The following is an 18554-nucleotide window of genomic DNA, read 5'->3' as shown; positions in this document are numbered from 1 at the left end:
TCCCATTATCCTTAATATATTCAGTATAACTGACAAGGGCTTCCAAATTTTGGCTTTTGCCCTGTGCTCTTAGATTCAATTTTGATATTCTCACACTTTAACCAAATTGACTTTTTTAAGGTTCTGCCTGCACTATGATCCCTATAGACCTTTGTGCAAACTGTTTTTTGATCTAGAACCCCTCCCCATTACTCAGCCCTCCGCCTTCCCCCACTGTCCTGGCTAACGTATACTCATTCACCCTTCAGGGTTTCAACTGTAGCAGAGCTTCCCAGGGAGACTTACAGGTGATGGTAGCATCCCTGCCTCCACATTGTACTTCAATATTTGGTCATTACTATGTTCTTCTACTACATTCTGTCTTCTTAACTAGGTTGGAAGTGCCAGGAGGGGCCCCCCATGCTTCTCATGCTTACCACTGTAGCCTCCCTTCCTCCCACGGTAGCTCACATTTAAGGCCTTCAGTGCACATTGAATTAAGGAATGATGGAGAGAAGGAAGGCCCTGGCACACAGACCCCCTTGTCACTCTGCTTGTCCCAGGGCTGACCCCAGTGGCTCTGTACTGCAGGTGTCTGCCTGCTACCCAGACATTGTTATCTCTGGTACAGCAGCTTCCTGGAGCTGAGGTCACTCTCTCTACCCCCAGAGCTGTTTCAAGACTGGAGTCAAGCCATCGTGAGCCTGATTCTAAGACAGGAAAAGAGAATAGATTTTTCAAGCTATAGATCAAGGAAGTTGAGGCTGATTTGAGGCAAAATTCTGAAGCAAATTATGAAATGTATTATTAAATGCACAGGGCTTATTTGCAGTTCAGTAAGTGTTTTTTAAAAATGAATTAGAAATGAATATTTGTGAATGCTTAGGAAGGAAAGAGTTGATCAACATGAGTCATCATTGATTAAAAATATAACAGGCCATTTTTGCAATTTGGGGTTTCATGGTGACATTTGGGTACTCATCCCTCCTCTCTTGGAGTTCTGTAAACACAAGGAAGAATAAAGATGTTAGAAACACAGGATCGAGTTATTAAATCTGGGAAATTCGCCCAAATACCTCTCTATCCATCAACAATGCAAAGCTGTCTTGTAAGCATGGTTGCGGGAAGCAGTTTAGACTTCAGGCTTCAGTGAATTTTATTCTTTAGCCAGCTTTCTCTGCCATGCTTCCTTTTCTCCTAGCCATCTTGAAACTGAGATGCGTGGTCCTATAGGGGAGATCCTAAGTCCACTTCCCCAACCGTTTGAGATGTAGATGAGGCTGGCCCATCTGCAGAGAGCCTAGCCCTGCCCTGGTGGACTTACTGCAAGTACTAGTGATGAACTGCCCTTGGATTCTGATCCTTATTATAAAATGGCCACCCTCCTGCCACAGCATGACCTGATGACTGAACGGCCCAGTCTCTGACCAGGAGATGAAATAAAATCAGAGTTGTGATACTAACTCTTTCCCTGCCCTATGGGTAGAAACTGATGCGTGGGGAAAGGGAGGAGATGTTGCTCTTATTTACTGATTAGAGGACTGTTATAGATACTAGCTAAGCTAGCATTTAGTGAGTGCTTCTATGTGCCAAGTCCTGTTCTAAGAGCTTTACTGTATCAACTCATTGAATCCTCACTCAACCCTCCCAGGTAGGTATGGTTTTAGTCCGTAAGTTAAGTCACTTGCATAGGGTAATACAGCTAGTAAATGGCAATGCTGGAATTTATATCCAACAACCAAGTCCAGAGATGGAGCCCTTCTACATGTTACCACCACACAGCCTGCTCTACACAAAGTGCCCACTGCAGACCACCAGCTAGCCCATGGTGAAGGTGGATTTCTCTAAGGCATTTGACACATCTAATATGTCTTTATGAATACAATAGAAAAATAAGGCTTGGTAATTGCACAGTTAAGAAGGTCATTAGTAACTGAATGAACCAGTGAACCCAAAGAATGCTGATCCCCACCATGGTGGAGGGAGCTTCTTAGTAGCATCCAGGACCCTAGTGTTCTAACCTAACCTGCAGACATGGGGAGACACTGGATGCCTGAATCAAATCCAAAGAGACTTAGAGAAGGTGGACCAGAAACTGGTTTCCAAGACTAACCTCATAAGCATGGACATGGCCTAATCGTAACACAGCAAAGAATTTCCAGTCTTCCCCTTGCACTGGGATCCACAGTGAGATGTATCTGAAAAATAATTGACAAGAGCTTATAACTTGTTTTTAATGGTTAGTTAGCTAGTTAATTTATATGACAACTAACTTTTTTAAAAGGCAGAGACAGGTGTCCTTTAAAAAACAGTGAAAGAGATTTGAAGCCATATCACATGAAAAGGAGTTAGAGTAGCTGAGAATGTTTAATCCTCGGAAGAGAAAGTTTAGGTAGAATTCTAGGTCTATCTTCAAAGATCTGAAAGATTATCTCTTGCAGGAAGGATGTGACTTACTCTGTGTTAACTGCAGAGGGCAGAGCTGGGACCAAAGGTTACAGGGAGGTGGATTTGTCTAATTGCTGTGCAAAGTTCCCTGTCTACCCTTGGAACAATTATGACACCTAACATTTACCGAGTATTCATGGTGTCTGCACTAAAGTAAAGGTCTTTATGTGCCTTAGCTAGAAAGTTGTGGATCAGATTCATACTTATCACTATAAGCATCTCATCATCATTAGTAAAGGCTCCATTTACTGACTGCTTATTAAATTACCTCAGTTGATAGCTGCCCTGTTGACTGTTATTATTGTATCATTACTGTTTTACAGATGAAGAAATAAAGAAGTGAAATTACTTTCCTGGAATCATACTGTTTTAAGTTATTGGTTTATAATGATCTGGACCCGAATATTCCAGCTACTAATACTGCCTCCTGGGGTTATGCATATAATAAGGGGTGAGATCAAGGCAGTTCATTAGAAATATAATGTAAGCCGCTAATGAGAACCATGTGTATAATCTTACTTTTCCTAGTAGTCGTGTTAAAAATGTAAAAACCAACCAGTGAAATTATCTTTAGTGTATATAATATACATTTAATATCTTAACCCAATACATTAACCCAACTGAATCATCACATCTAAACTATCATCATTTGTTGGAATGATGTAATCAACGTTAGAATTATTAACGAGCTATTTTACATTCTGTTTTTCACACGAAGTCTAGTGTCTATTTTACACTTAACAGAACATCTCAGCATTAGCCACATTTCAAGCGTTCAATAGCTGCTTGGAACTCTTGGCTGCTAATGGACAGTCAGCACATGGTTAAAATTTAAGTCTCCTTGGGGGGCTAGGGGGTGGGATTGAAACTTAAAGAACAGGTTTGCTTCCACCTTACATTCTAATGCCTCCCTGCCCCCGACTTACCTCCTTTGTCATTTTGCAGGGAATGTATAGCAACTGCCTTTGCTTTTTCTGGTAGAGCCAGCGTAGATATTTCTGAATTTGGAGAGGACAGGTGTTTCTCCTTCCAACAATTGTCAATTTCCCTCCTGGCAGCTATTCGGAGTTAACGTGTTTGATTTCTGCTTTGAAAAGGACTGAAGTAGGTTGTATGAATCAACTAATGTACCCTAAATACCAAATTGGGGGTAGAACGTTTTGCTTTATGCAAATTTATGCAAAATTAGGGAGTCCCTGGCTTAATTGATGAGAAATAAATCCTTTGGTCGGTAAATGCACAGGTGACTGAGGAGGAGGAAACGTTCTCTTGTTATTTTTGTCGCGCCGTCCAAGGGTCGAGGCAGAACGTCAAAACAAACACATCAGCCTCTTAAGGTAGCTTTAAAACAGCCCACCGAAGTTTCTCCTCAAAATTCCAAACCAGTTGCCCAAATTGAAAGCTTATAAAAAGATGCCGCGCACTTTCGGCCTCCCGGAGGTGGCGCTATGAGGGTGACGGAGTTAGTGCCTGCAAAACGCCGCGTGTGAGCTCATTCGGGAAGTCATGCTCTGCACACATATTATTTATAGCAGAACTGAGGCGTACGCGGTGTTTGACATTTTCTTCTTTTTAAGTAGGGGGACTTCAAAAAGTCGTGGGCACCCCCATCCCCCAGGCAAAGTGCAGTGGGCCGGCGTCAGGGCGCCGGCTGGAGGCGAACGCGCCAACCACGCGTGTCCGGGCGCAGGTGCGGGGGGCGACGGCGGCCACTCCGCAGCGTCCGCTCGGGAGGAGATTTCGCGGCTAATCTCGGGATGCCTTGCAGATGCAAAATGTGTCTCTGGCCAGCAGGAGGAAGGAAGAGGAAGTGAGAGCAGCGGCCGCCGGCGGCGCAGCAGCCGGCCGACCCGGAGTGTAAGTGCGTGTTCTCTGGCGAGCGCGAACCGGCGAGGATGGGCAAGGGATAGAGGCAGAGCCACTCACACCGCCGGGGCCCCGAGTTGGGCGACAGACCCTCCGGTCCCCCTCCAGTGGTCGCGGGGTCGCCAGAGCTCTGATTGTTGGGAACCCTCGCCGCCGCCGCCGCCACCGTCCTGCGACCCCGGGCAGGTTCGTAAAGTTTCCTGGGCTGGCGCGGCGCCCTGACTCGCTGACCTCAGCGGAGCCGGGGAGGGAGCTGGGGCAAGGAGGAGGCGTCTTGAGCGGGGGGACTCTGGGCGCCGCGGAGACACTTTTGTTTTCTCCCTGGGGGCGCCGCGGCGCAGGCGGGGGGTGGCCGCCGGGGTGAAGGCTGCGGGCGCGTGGGGCACTCAGCCCCAGCTGGGAAAGTCAGGGCGGAGGGGGCGGCGGGAGGGCGAGTGGGAGCGGAGGGAGGGGCGCAGAGGAGGGAGCGCAGGGCCGGTGGCCAGGGAACCCGCAGAGATATTTCGGTCAGGGCGGGCTGGAGGGGGCTGACCGAGGGCTGGGCTGCTGGCGCCGGGGGGCTGGGGACAGGGAGAGTGTGTGATTGTGGGCTTGGAGACCCGAGAGGCTGCGCGGGAGAAGGGACTGGCAGCTAGGACTCCCGGCTTTTCTCAGGCGCTCGCAGATGGAAGGGAATCCCCCGGCGAGCGCGCTCCTGGGAGGGGGCGGTGATGGTCTAGAGGTGTGGAGGGCCGGGAGGGACGCGAGGGGGCGGTTGGGGCAGCTGGGAGCCCCGGGCGACTGTTAGTAAATACCCGCCTCCCGGGGACACGCCGAAGTCCCCCCTGGGACCGGGAAAGGAGGTGGGGGGGCTTCGATGGGTGATCCCTGCATCAGAGAGGGGGCGCACCGGGTGCGCCTGCAGAGAAGGAAGGCAGCCGAGCTTCGGGGGCCCTGGAATCCGAGCAGAGAGGGGCGGCCGAGATCGCAGGAGTAGCTTTGAGGAAGAGGAAATACAGAACTCAGCCGGCCCGGGGGTGCGCGCGTGCGTTTGGCATTGGGAAGTCCGTGTGGTGCCGCGGGCGCGCGCGAGGGCGGCGAGCGTGTGTTTGTGTGTGTGTCTGTGTGTGTGTGTGTGTGTGTGTGTGTGTGTGTCTGTGCGTGACCGCGAGGGGCTCCGGAGCCGAGTGACCCTCTGCCACCTAGGGGCTGTTTGAAATTGGCTGCTCCGGGCAGGGGTTGCTGGCGGCGGGACCTGCGTTGACCTAAAGCCTAGCGCTTGGCCCCGGTAGTGACCCTGCTCTGCGGGCCTCTGGACAGCTCCAGGGACTCGCAGGACATACATATTTCGTGCTGCCCAGTGCCCCAGACGTAGGGCCTGCTAACACCACTGGCCATAAATGATGCGGATCTGGTTCGTTATATTTAAGATTTCAGAGAACCTATTGCAAGGGTTTCTCCCTCTGGAGGCAGAGGCCACAGGCTCCTCATTTACGGCTGCCAGTGACTTGGGGGTGGTGTGTGGGGCAGTGGAAGAATTTCTGAGTTGTTGTTCTTGGATTTTTTTGTCTATAAAAAAAATAAAAGTAAATAAAAGTTACTGTCTAACCCTAACCGAACTAGTAAATAAAAGTAATTAATGACCCGTATTTATATATCAACTTTACAGAACTGGGCACTGAGTTAGAAGGTCAGATCCCCTGCTGTCAAGTAGCAGCCTTTTCTTCCTTACAGCTGACCTTCTGAACCTGCTCTTTACTATGGTACATTTCCTATCTCTTAAGGGCTGTGGTTAAAGGTTCATGTTGATTTCTTACCACACTTATTACTCACTTTTGTTTATTTTTAATTAGATGGATTGTACATCCTCTGGGGAAATTGTGAGGGAATGACCTAGAGTGTTGGGACTCTGCAGGGGGGATGGTGTGAGGAGGGAAGGGAACTAGGGAAGAAGCTTGGTAGGTGTCAGGGAGGGGCGCGCTGGGAGGCTGGCCCACACCTGGGTCTGGTGGAATTCAGGACCTGGAGCAGTCACTGGGTTACAGGATGGGTGGTCCTATTGATGGCCTTATCCCCCTTTCCCCCCCCCAACCCTTTCACGTGTCTCATCTCTCTGCCTTTCTTGACTACAGCTACTCTGACTGCCTTACATTCTTCTTTTACCCCAAGTTCTCTCATGAGGAGCCTCTCCCCACCGTGTCCAGGTGGCTCACTCCGTTGCTTCCTTCAGGTCTCTGCCCAGTTGTCAGTTTGCAGGAGGGCTTCCCTGACTGCCTCATATAAAATAGCAACCAGCCACTCCCTGGTCCTTTTAAGTCACTCAGTTTTCCCTCTTAGCACTTATTACCCCCTGGCATTATATGTTCACTTGTTTGTTTGATTATTGTTCATCTCTCCCCTTAGAATGGAAGATCCACGAGGGCAGGAACCTTGTCTTGTTTACAGGTCCAGAACTTAGACTGGTTCCCACATAGTAGGTGCTCAAGAAATACTTGTTGACTAAGATATGCCTTTATGGGAGAGGCTCACCAGGGAAATATACCACAAAAACAAAATACTGCAGCATCAGCAGCAAGTAAGAAGCCCAGGTAATGGGCTTTTGCTGCTTCTCCTCTGTCCTCTCCCCATGCCCAGCCACACTTCTTGCAGATCCCTTTCTACCTTGAGTAAACTCCTCCCCTTAGAATTTCAGCCTGAAGAAAGGAACAGAGAGGTGATTCCTTGGGGGAGTGGAAAACCAGAACAGTTTATTAATAACGCATAACTGCTTCAGATCTGCTGTCTGTGTCATCACTCTCCTTGGAGAATGTCTTTTAAAAGTGTGTGGTGCTTTAGCCAAAGAAAGACTCCCCTGGGAAGAAGGGAATTACTGTGAGTGCAGTGAAGTCAGAGACATCCACTGTATCCCACTCCACTCCCCCAGCAGATGGGAGACAAGGAGAGGAGAGGAGTAAGGGAAGAAGGAGAGGGAGACAGAAAGGGGCTGGGTGGCAGATGCTGGGGAGAAGAGAGATGAGAAATGCCCAGGAGAAGAAAAATGAAAGAGAGAAAATGGATGAGGGGTTTCTACAGTGCTGCTAAATCATAAGCCTTTATTAAATTGAGATAGGGCAATATTTGAGTGTTTTAAAGTAATATACCCCTTTGGGTGTTGGGTGTGAACGGGTGGGGAAAGGCGGAGGAAGGGAGTGCTTTGAAGCCTTGCAGAGAGGATGTGGCTAGGGGTGTGCCAAGGGGCTCTGAGCACACACTTTGCTGACATTATTATCTTTCTTAACACTGAAGGTTTAGAGGTAATCATTCCTATGGAGGACATTTCCTGTCCGGATCTAAGACGGTGGGTACCCTTAAGGTTTGGAACTGAAGCCTGCAACCACTTTTCAATGCCTGAAACCATCCAAGTGGGTAGTTTGATTTATAAGACATTCATTTTGTTGAACGTAGAAAAGGTGGGGAATTGCTAAACCCTCTCTACATCACAAAGCCTCAAGTGTTTGCTGCTAATTGTGCAACTCCAGTTCTGCTGCTTCTAATTAACTAGTCTAGTGTTTTTGAAGCTTAGCATTACGACTCGGAATGGATCATAATATCAATTTATTAGGTCCGGACCAGCAGTTGAAAACATGAAATAGAAGAGAGTACAATGGAAAATTGAGTGTTTTTCAAAACGGACACCAAATCTTAATGTCAAGTGTATCACTTAATGTGGGTCATGATGAAAAACGTCTGTTTTAATAATTCTGGAGGCCCTAGGAATGTACATTTTAAACCATTTGCCAGGGATTCTGATGAAAGTGGTTCATAGGGCCATACTTTAAAAAACACTTAGCTCCCCGCCCTCCAAAATGCTATTGGTTTAATCTCCTGCAAGAGATGCTGTTTCCAAATGTTGAATCAGATGGAGTAAAAGCATCAGTCATTGACTTAACTTTTAAAATACTACTGCTAGGCCCCGAGGCTGATGTCTTGGCAAAGCTGGAGGGCCAAGTATATGTTTTTCACTTTAGTGATATGGAGAGATAGTAGATTATGTGTAATAACTCTTTAAGTTAGAATAAAACGAGTGAAAATACTCTTTTCTGGACAAGTTTTAGTTTAAGCTTTTGAGGTCTTTAAGGTTTTGAGGTCTTTGGAACCTTACTTCACTGAACTTTTCCTTTCATATTTTATGCCTCACGGTCCCCATATGCATGCTTTTAATTACTTTCAGAGGTTTGCAAAGACAGAAGTAATCACTTCTGGTGGCAGCCACACTGCTGTGATACACAATCAGATTAAGCTTCTTAGCTGACCAGGGCTTGGGACTGGCTAACCAAAGAAGAAAAAGGCTGAGAACTTCAGCACTGTCCAAAACATCAGGATTTTGAAGACCAGCCATCCAGGGTACAGAGTGTGGCTCCCATGAAATGCGTGTGGCCCGTGAAAGCCTTTGAATATGCCAAGCACAGCATTTTTAGGTACAACAAAGCCAGCCTGCAAGCACAATGCAACACTGGTTGCAGTTTTCAGTTCCCTGGATAATTTAGGTTGTCTGAGTGTCAACAGTTGGAACTTATAGATAATAGCCAGAACTGAAGCTCTCAAATCACGCTTTTGATCCATGATTAATTTAACTTGTGACTTAGTACTATGCTTTCTAAGCTTTCACAGGATAAGTGCAGGTCTGTTTGAGCAGATTTTTGTCCCTGGCCTAAGGTGGGGTGAACAGCCAAGTACTGTGTAGGAATCCATGCGGGAGAAGGGATGCTAGCTCATCAAACAGAATTAACCACAGCGACAACCTGGCCTAGTGCTGAGTAGAGGAATTAGTCACATGTATAAATAGAATGAGATGATGAGTCTCAGTCAGTGTTCTAGGCCCCCGCAAACACTGATTTCCAGAATCTGAGCAAGATTATTATTGGAACCTCAATTTTAGGAATTAAGGCTACAGTTTTGACTATTTTCGTTCTAACAGTTAATACGGGGAGCAAAACTTCCCATGGTAGAAAACACTGGAAAACGTCCATACTAATTGCTGGGCTCCAGGACTGCTATGGGTTGGGTGGGTTGTACTTGCCGGCTAAGGAGCAGTGGTTTGAGGGCGGCAGGACTGAGTAAGCCCTGACTGAGCGTTGCCCCAGGGGGCTGAAGTCACAGGATCCATGCAGCATTTTCCTCCATGTGCCGGCAACTGACATGCTTCCTCCTGGAATGCTGTTTTCGAAATGGTGGGGATGAACTGGTATAGTATTCATATCCCATTTTATAGAAGTGGCTTGGAGAAATGAAATGTCACTAGTATATTTGGAGAGTAGATCTGAGCCTACACCCACCTTTTCTGACTCTTTTTACCCTGCTGTTTCTTGCCCGTGCCCCATGACGCCTGTGTTGAATACTTATTCTTCTTGTTGGTTCTCCTGGACTAGGCTGGTCTGAGGCCAGGATCCCCACATTGAGCTATGCTGCGGCCCTCCCAGGGGGCCCTTCACTCCTGTATGCTGGTAGAAATGCCCTGGGTTCTGATGGTTGTGCCCTGGGTTACCGTGGCACCTAGGGATGTGTCTGCCACCACCGAGGCCAAGTCTTTCAGTGCCTCCCTTTGGATATCCCATTCTAAAGCTGACCTCTTTAGTCCTGGGAGTCAGAGATCCTTCTCTCAGGGACAGCATGCCCATCACCCAAGCTCATGATATTGATGCGTATAAGCCAGAATGCAATTCATTAATCAAAAATGAGAATGATGTTGGCCGAGGGGAATAGACACATATTCTTTAGCCAGCATTTTTTTTTCTCTGTGGATGAGTCATGGTGAAAGCAAAAGCATGGAACCACTTGCGGGGATTGTGGGGGGGACCAATTTGGGGGGGGTAATATGTTTAACAGAGTCATTTCCAGCTAGTCACAATTTTTGCTGCTTCTGCCCCATGTATTAATACCAACTAAGTGAACCAGAGACTGGAGTTCTTAACCAGGATGGTTTCTCCCTTGAGTGATGCTGAGGCTACTGATTCTCTTCTTTTTCTTCCTGCAGGCTATTGCCCATTCTATGTTGACCATTTATATCAGGCAGTCTCAACCTTGGCACTGTTGACATTGATTATCCAGAGGCTGGATAATCCTTTGTTGCGGGGGGGGTGTCCTGTGCATTGTAGGAAGTTTACTAGCTTCTCTGGCCTCTACCCACCAGATGCCAGTAACAGCATCCAGTTGCAATAACCAAATATGTCTCCAGACGTTGCCAATTGCTAACCTCCTTCTCCTAGTAAGAACCACAGTTGTTTTTTTTTTTTTTTTTTTTTTTGTAGTACGCGGGCCTCCCACTGTTGTGGCCTCTCCCGTTGCGGAGCACAGGCTCCGGACGTGCAGGCCCAGCAGCCATGGCTCACGGGCCCAGCCGCTCCGCAGCGTGTAGGATCTTCCCGGACCGGGGCACGAACCCGCGTCCCCTGCATTGGCAGGCGGACTCTCAACCACTGCGCCACCAGGGAAGCCCCACAGTTTTGTTTTCTTGCATAAATTAGTTCAACTGTGGGCTATCAGACATGCTAGACTTTTGACAGCAGTTATAAGTGCCCCAGTTTTCTATTTACTGGTTATTCCTTTGCCCTAAGGTGGTTTATTTACAGATGGGTGGTCTCATCCTTTATGTTCATTTATTTCCTCTAGTTCTCCAAATTTCCTCTCTAGCTTCCTCTCCTCCTATAATTGCAATTGTCTCCCTAACCCAAGTTGCTTTCAAGTCTGAATTTCATGTGTATTTCTTCCTGGCACCCTCTGGTTGAAAAAAACTGTAGCTAGTGATTTTATGCCTCAGTTTCCTCACAGGGTCTTGAATTCTGGCCCCTGGTTACTGTGTTAGCTATAACCTCCACCTAATGCGAATAAGATCAGTGAAATGAGGGAGGTGGTCGCAAAGCTCAGCTGGGCTCGTTCAGAGGTCTCTGTCACAAGATTAAGGAAATGTCTGCTTGGGAATGAGTTAACAGGGTGAAATGCCTCCTCTGCTGGTAAAATACGCCTTGGTTAGTTGGGTAGTAATAAATATTGATGTTCCATTAGCATGACCAGGACATTGCTTTAAGGTATTGCTATATGTGGAGTCCTTTTCCACTCTGTCCATTAGATTTCTGTCCTAATCTTGCCACATTTGTTTTCTTATGTAATTATCTGTCAACCTGTTATTTACCTTCGCTCTCGGGCTGCTGTAGCAGAGTAGCATCTAGGGGCTTAAGGGATGGAGAGAGATTGTTCAGCTTGTGTACTAGCTTGTCTCCCCGAGGCAGTCGCCTTCTTATAAGTCACAGCCCTACAGTAAACCTCCACCCTTCCTTCCGCCCTTTGTGCCTTTTTTTTTTTTTTTTTTTTTTTAGCTTGAGATTGATTTTAGAAAGCCAGCGTTTTGTGCTGTGGGGTTCTGTGGCTGAGCAGTCCTGGATGAGCTATATTTTCCAGGCTGCTACACACAATTACCCTTAATTTCGAAGCATAGTGCATTTCAAAATAATTTTTTTTTTTCTGTTTTCAGGCTCTTTAATCCAGATGCAGAGCCACAGCTGGCTTTGCCCTTGCCCACCAGAAGGCATGTGGCTTGGGAGGTAGAACCAGTGGAGGGACTTTGGTTAGATTGCGTATTTTTGGCTGAGTGAAGAGTGAATTCCAATAACACTCAGTAAGGCTGGTTTTTACTTGACTCCTGCCCACCCTCACCACTGCCCCACCCCATCATTTTCATAGTAGCATTTTTATAGTGGGCCATGTGACCTAGTTATTCCAACTGTGAGCCATTCATAGGAAGTGACCAAGTATTCAGAAATTTCAATTTGGGGGAATAGGACTGATCCTTTCATACACTAAATAGTAAGCGTGTATTGTGTATGTATGTGTACGTGTGAGAAAGACACACACACACACACATATCCATGTAGCTCTCCCAATATTGAAAGGTCTTCAGGAGCAAAGAAACTATTATATCACCTGGTAAATCCTTTTTTCTCCAGTGCTTATTACTTTTATAGCAAGTCAGAATAAATCACATTAAATCAAAACTTTTCTCAAGGAATGAATATATTTCCATCATCCTTAGACTTACTTGACTGCCAAGAAGTGAGTTCAACTCGTTAGAACTACTTTCTCAATTACTGTCCATTCTTTGAGAGTTTTGAGAAACATTTGCCTGGATTAATATGAGAGAAGCACAATAAAGATTTATTTATTAATTGTAGTATATTTTTTAAATGTGTGCCATATACTTAAATATCCATATAAATATTATTAAATTGAAATACTGTTGGGCTTACAGCACCCATCATAATACTTCACTCATTCATTCATTCATTCATTCTGCAGCCATTTTGATCGCATTTTATGTCCTGTAGTCAAGTCTCTTGCTGGTCATTATAAGACCCGCTTCATATGAGCAGTGTGGTGAGAGGGGCTGGAGGGGAAACAGATCCATTAATAGATAGTCATTATAGAGTGTGATAAATGTGTGCTTACAGTGTGTGCAGATCACAGAGGAAGGAGCTCACAATGAAATGACTTTGAGAAGGATCTGGAAAGCTGAGTGTTAAAAGAAAGAACCTGGTAAGACCAGGGAATACAGCCATCAGGGTAGTGGGAGAATGTTTGAGAGAGGCCTTGTGTCAACTCTTCTGGGAGCTGGGCATTTGGATTGAGCGGAAAGGAGTGCTAAAGGATTTTAGGCAAGGAAAAGACACAGTTGGAATTCAATAAGAAATCTAAGTCCCAAGGCCACATGGAAGATAGATTAGATGGTACAGCAGGAGGGAGGTGCCAAGGAAAGATGGAAGCTGTAAGCCCTTTCCTTCTAGGCCTACCCGAATAAACACACGATCTTGGTCAAATGAATAAATAAAGCAGTGTGTTTCCTGTGTAAATGCAACTCCATCTTCAAGTCTGAGTAGTGGGCCAATACTCTTCCTTTAAAGAGGCAACTTTCAGAGGGCCAACCCCTCCCCCCTCAAGCTGGATTCAAGCCAGAAGGAAAGGATATTGACGTTGATGAAAAAAAGATTTGCTGACTGAGTGAATTTGGGGGAAAAAGGGAAAAGTCTTTGAGGTGTAAAGCTAAATAAATACATACTTGTTGGTTGAGGGTTCAAATTATCTTTTGGACTCTCATGGGTGGTTGACTTGGTGTATGTTAATTACCTTTCTCAGCCTCAGTTTTTTGTTTTTTTTAAGAAGATGTTGGGGGTAGGAGTTTATTAATTTATTTATATTTATTTTTGCTGTGTTGGGTCTTCGTTTCTGTGCGAGGGCTTTCTCTAGTTGTGGCAAGCGGGGGCCACTCTTCATCGCGGTGCGCGGGCCTCTCACTATCGCGGCCTCTCTTGTTGCGGAGCACAGGCTCCAGATGCGCAGGCTCAGTAGTTGTGGCTCATGGGCCTAGTTGCTCCATGGCATGTGGGATCCTCCCAGACCAGGGCTCGAACCCGTGTCCCCTGCATTAGCAGGCAGATTCTCAACCACTGCGCCACCAGGGAAGCCCTCAGCCTCAGTTTTTACACCTTTCAAATGGGCGTACTATAAGTCTCTACATCTTGGAGTTGCTGAGGTAATTAAATATAATAATAATTGTAAAGTAGGATACCCCAAAAGCATTGGGTTGGACTTGCTATTATTGTTGATGTTATTAGTGCTAATTCAGTAGTTTTTATTCAAGTTTTTAATTCAAATACGTTGCTAAAATCATTTAAAGACGTACATCTATTATTTTATCTTCTTTAAGTAGCTTGGGGAATTCCTCCTAAAATCTTGACTAGACTATTAGGTTGATTTACATATCTTTTCTTCAAGAATACAGCAGAAGTAAACTGCTGAAAAACAGGTCAGGTAAAATTACCATCAATTGTGAATTAAAAGAACTGACATAACAAATCATGTTAGCAACGTGGGGTCCTCAAATAAAACCTCTTGTAAATGGATCTCTATCCCCCATTCACTGACAACTAACCTGGGATTTTACTGTTTTATTATTATTTTACTTTGGGTAGAGAGAATGGAGGTTGCTAATTGGGGGTCTTTCCCTTTCCTTGAATCCAGCCTTCTGGGGGCTGTTTGTACTTGTCCAGCGTGGATTGGAGCCCAGTGAGAAACCCCCAGTTTGTGAAGCAGTAGTGGAGGAGCATTTGGCAGGACTTTAATTCGGTTGAACTGGGTTTCATATGATTATGTTGTATGTTAAGGAGTTAGCTCAATGGTTCCAATAACGCTTTGTAAGTGTCCCTTTCTGAATCATTTGGAACTTCCTGTGAGTAGGGGACAGTTCAGATGTTCATTGGCAGGTGGGTGGTAGGAAAGTATTAATTTTTCTTCTTTAACCTGAGCCTAGAAATCAGATGAGAAAATATTCTGGAGATGAAAAATAGAAAAATAAAAGTAAGACGTCTGTAATCCTAAGTGCACAGACCCAGTATAGCTCTGTCATCTCAGCATGATTAAGTGTACCAACTTTCTCTTTCAAAAGTGCCCCATGGGGCTTCCCTGGTGGCGCAGTGGTTGAGACTCCGCCTGCCGATGCAGGGGACACGGGTTCGTGCCCCGGTCTGGGAAGATCCCACATGCCGCGGAGCGGCTGGGCCCGTGAGCCATGGCTGCTGAGCCTGCGCGTCCGGAGCCTGTGCTCCGTAGCGGGAAAGGCCACGACAGTGAGAGGCCCGTGTACCGCTTAAAAAAAAAAAAAAAAAAAAGTGCCCCAGGTTGGACAATTCATTTTATGGCCACCTAAGTAGAAGCCACCTGTTTCCATTTCTACTCATTCTGTCTGGCTATTGCCAGTTTGTTTGAATGCCTTTTCTACTTTCTGTTCCTTCAGGAAGGCAACAACTAGCTGACAGGCTCCCAGCTCATTAAGTAGTGGTTCATGTACCCGCCACTTGGTAATGGCTTTTATGGAGTGGTTGAAAAAAATAAATAAACCTCAATGTAGACACTAAACTGCCATGAAGTATGGGTATAGGAGAGAAATGTGCCGAATGAAAACTACTTCTCCAAGCTTGTGCTTTGAAAAGTATAGTCCGTGCACCTCCTATTACTATAGTCATGAAAAGTCACTTATCAATCACTATAATCAAATCTTGTTTGGTACCTGACAAATTATATACTCTCTCCATCACTTTCTCTTCTCCCAGACAGGGTGATAAGTATGGATTTTTAAGCTGCTAGATTGTCAGTTGTGTGACAATGCCTCTTTACTGTATATCAGGATTAGTGCAGAGCTATAAATAGGATCCAGTGTTAAATAAATGTTTAAAGACCCATAAAAAGATTTTTATAGTGAAATATAGATTTACAGTAAATCACTGGAGAATTATATCCATACCAAAATATATATCAGATTAACAGTGAGTCAAACATATTAATTCACCTTGGACCCATTTTACAGATGAGGAAATTTACTTGTCAGGGAGGCTGGCTGCCCAGATCAATGCAAGGCCCAGGGAAATGGTATAATAGCAGTTGTTATGTTGAATTTCACTCTTCTTTCAAAATCGAGGAATTTTCTGCAGCGCACCGAATGCTACGCTCTTTTGCTTCCAAGTCTCCGTCCATTTGTCCAATTCATTTTTGCCTCAGTTGAACCCATTACATTGGAATATTGTGTTTAGCTGGGAACAATTTGCTGTGAGAGCTTTGCTTCAGGAACATGTAAAAGAGCACCGTCAGGGCAACAAACCATTCATTAGCTGAGCCAGGGCCTACTGCCAGCAAGATGGCAGAGAAAAGAGGGCAGTAATGGTTGATTCGTTTATATCCCCGTGAAATATCATTCCACCGTAGTAGAGATTGTGTTGTAATTATGGCCAACTTATTGAGGGCTATTCGAAGTCATTCAGATATGCTGCTAACAATTCTAGCATTTGAAAATGCAGTGGAACAGTCTGAGAATTGGCACCCGAGAATGATAAGACGCACGAAGGTGTACACAAATATAAGAAGTAAGTCATCATGGAAACCAGGTCTCTTTTCATTTCAACATGTCTTTCAGACAATGAATAGGCTTTAGGGTAATTTTTCATAACTAGATCAATGCAAGGCCCAGAGAAATGGCATAATAGCAGTTATAATGTTGAACTTCACTCTCCTTTCAAAATCCAGGAATTGCATTAGGAAGAGTTGGGCTCATCCTTTTGAAGTGGAAAATGCAAAAGAAGGTATCTAGTATCATATGCAGGGGAAGGGAAACTGCCATAGGACTTAGTCTTCAGGGTGCTGGAGAGACCCTGGAGCTTTTAACTTTTAGGAGAGGGATCCGAGTGTATTTTAAATTCCTGGTGGCTATTGTGGGTCTGCGTTTGCCTCCAGTGTTTGCTTTTTAGATACTCTTTAATTCCTTTGTTCATTCACAATATTTAATGAGCACCAGCTATGTTCCATGGGTGTGCTAGGTGATACATAAACAATGGTGGGTTTCCTTCCTAGGGAAGAAAACAAAATAGTCCTTTAGCTGATGTCATGGGCTACTTAGACACCGGTGGAGGAAATGTGCATTACTCAAAGGATCGCACAAATAAATGTGACATTTAAACTGTGCCAGGGACTGTGGGGGAAAGGGCTGATGCTGGGAGAGCCTACAGCAGGGGGATTTATATAGTCAGGGAGATCTGGGAAGAGGAAGAACGGATTTTACTGGGGAAAGAAGAGTCCCTGCGGGTGGCTAGTGTGTGTGAAGGTCATGTGAAGGGCGGACTTGGATGTTGAAGGAACTGAAGACCAGAACGCTGGGCAGGGGACACTCCAGGCCTGGATTAGGCTGAGGAGGTGGGCTCGTTGGGACCACGGCTCTGGGCCTTTACCAAAAGAGCAATGAGAAATCACTGAAGTGTTTATCCAGGGGAGTGATGTGACCACATTTATGTTTTGCAAAGATCTTTCTGACTTCAGTGTGTAACTTTTACATCATTTAAAACCGGTCACAGTGTGACTGCACCATTACTGCTTTTAGAATCTTAACAATTTCTAAAAGAATCAATTGAGCCACTGGTGTCTCTTTCAAATTTTAAAGAGCAGTTTAACTGAGTGATTTAGCATGGGTATTGCAACCACTTAAGAATGATATAGTACCGAGATCTGTGGTTCACAGACTTCAAAATGCCTAAGAATCGCTGGGGACCCAGAAATTGCATTTTAACAAGTCCGTCAGGTGATTCTAATGCAAGTGGTCCTGATTCCACTTTGAGGATCCTGGTCCTAGAAAGTGCTATGGAGTGAAAGAAGAATTATAAACCTCAAGGTAGAACATTATCAGGCAGCCAGTAACGGATGGATCCTCTTTATTGCCTGGGTTTTAACTTGGACCTCTTCTCCCCACACTGGCAGGATTTTCTTGCAGTGCACCTGAAATGGATTCTAAATCCTTTGAGTTTCTTCTAATTTATTTCCTAATCCTTTCATATGCAGCTGTTTTCTCAGACCTGTGGCTTACTACTTCTATGTCTCTGATATTTTAGATTTCATTTTGTAGCCATTTCATAGGAATCTTCTTATGTAAGTGCCGAAGAAAGCCACGAGGCAGGGAGGTAGTGGGGAAGCCTGACCCGACGAGGAGGGTGGTGAGAAGCCCCTCCATGGATTTTGCTTACTTCGCCATCTGAAGCGGGAGACTGAGCACATTGTACAAGGGAGAGACCAGACCATAGTTGCCACAATGTGGAATTGTTTCCAGGGACGTAAAGGGCCAGGGATACAGGAGGATTACTTTGGTGGGGGAGGGCGTCTCCTTTAAAGCTATTCTCTAGTGCCCTCTTAAAATTCTGCTCAGAAACCGATCATGAGGAAGAGAGTGGGCTCACGGCTGTTCCCCAGGGAGTGTAAGAGCCCAGAATTCCTTTGCAAGTGAAATTAGGTTGAAATGAACATTAAGAGTAAACGTAGGACTGGGCTTCCCTGGTGGCGCAGTGGTTGAGAGTCCGCCTGCCGATGCAGGGGACACGGGTTCGTGCCCCGGTCTGGGAAGATCCCACATGCCGCAGAGCGGCTAGGCCCGTGAGCCATGGCTGCGGAGCCTGCGCATCCGGAGCCTGTGCTCTGCAAGGGGAGAGGCCACAACAGTGAGAGGCCCGCCTACCGCAAAAAAAAAAAAAAAAAAAAAGAGTAAACGTAGGACAGAAAAGTCACAGAAAAGGCATCAGGCAATTGGTGGCGAGAAGAGAGAATGAAGTGCCTTGAACCCACATCTCCCCCTGGTCAACGTGACACATCTCAGTAGTCACCTCCTCAGGGAGCCTTCCTTGATTTCCTGGTATCCCCTCCTGGGACACGCGGAGTGCTTCCCTGTG

General features: G+C 45.8%; 1 protein-coding gene across 6 annotated transcripts in view; it reads left to right on the top strand.

Annotated features, from left to right (window-relative positions):
- The window catches only part of ELMO1 (engulfment and cell motility 1), an 813276-nt gene that overhangs the window by 235173 nt on the left and 559549 nt on the right, over nt 1-18554 (top strand). For 3 of the 6 annotated variants that reach the window (XM_081244557.1, XM_081244559.1, XM_081244558.1), the window contains exon 1: nt 4219-4479. The exons of 1 other annotated variant lie outside the window; for it this stretch is intronic. The gene's annotated coding sequence lies outside the window, so the exon portion shown is untranslated. Of the gene's footprint in view, nt 1-4213; nt 4480-18554 lie in introns of those variants that run through there. 2 more of the 6 variants (XM_081244561.1, XM_081244562.1) reach the window with 2 other exon arrangements.

Source organism: Mesoplodon bidens, assembly GCF_964165515.1.
Source record: "Mesoplodon bidens genome assembly, chromosome: 9".
Lineage (NCBI taxonomy): Eukaryota > Metazoa > Chordata > Mammalia > Artiodactyla > Ziphiidae > Mesoplodon > Mesoplodon bidens.
Note: the sequence above shows the minus strand (reverse complement) of the source record. Positions and strands in the feature narration are given on the sequence as shown.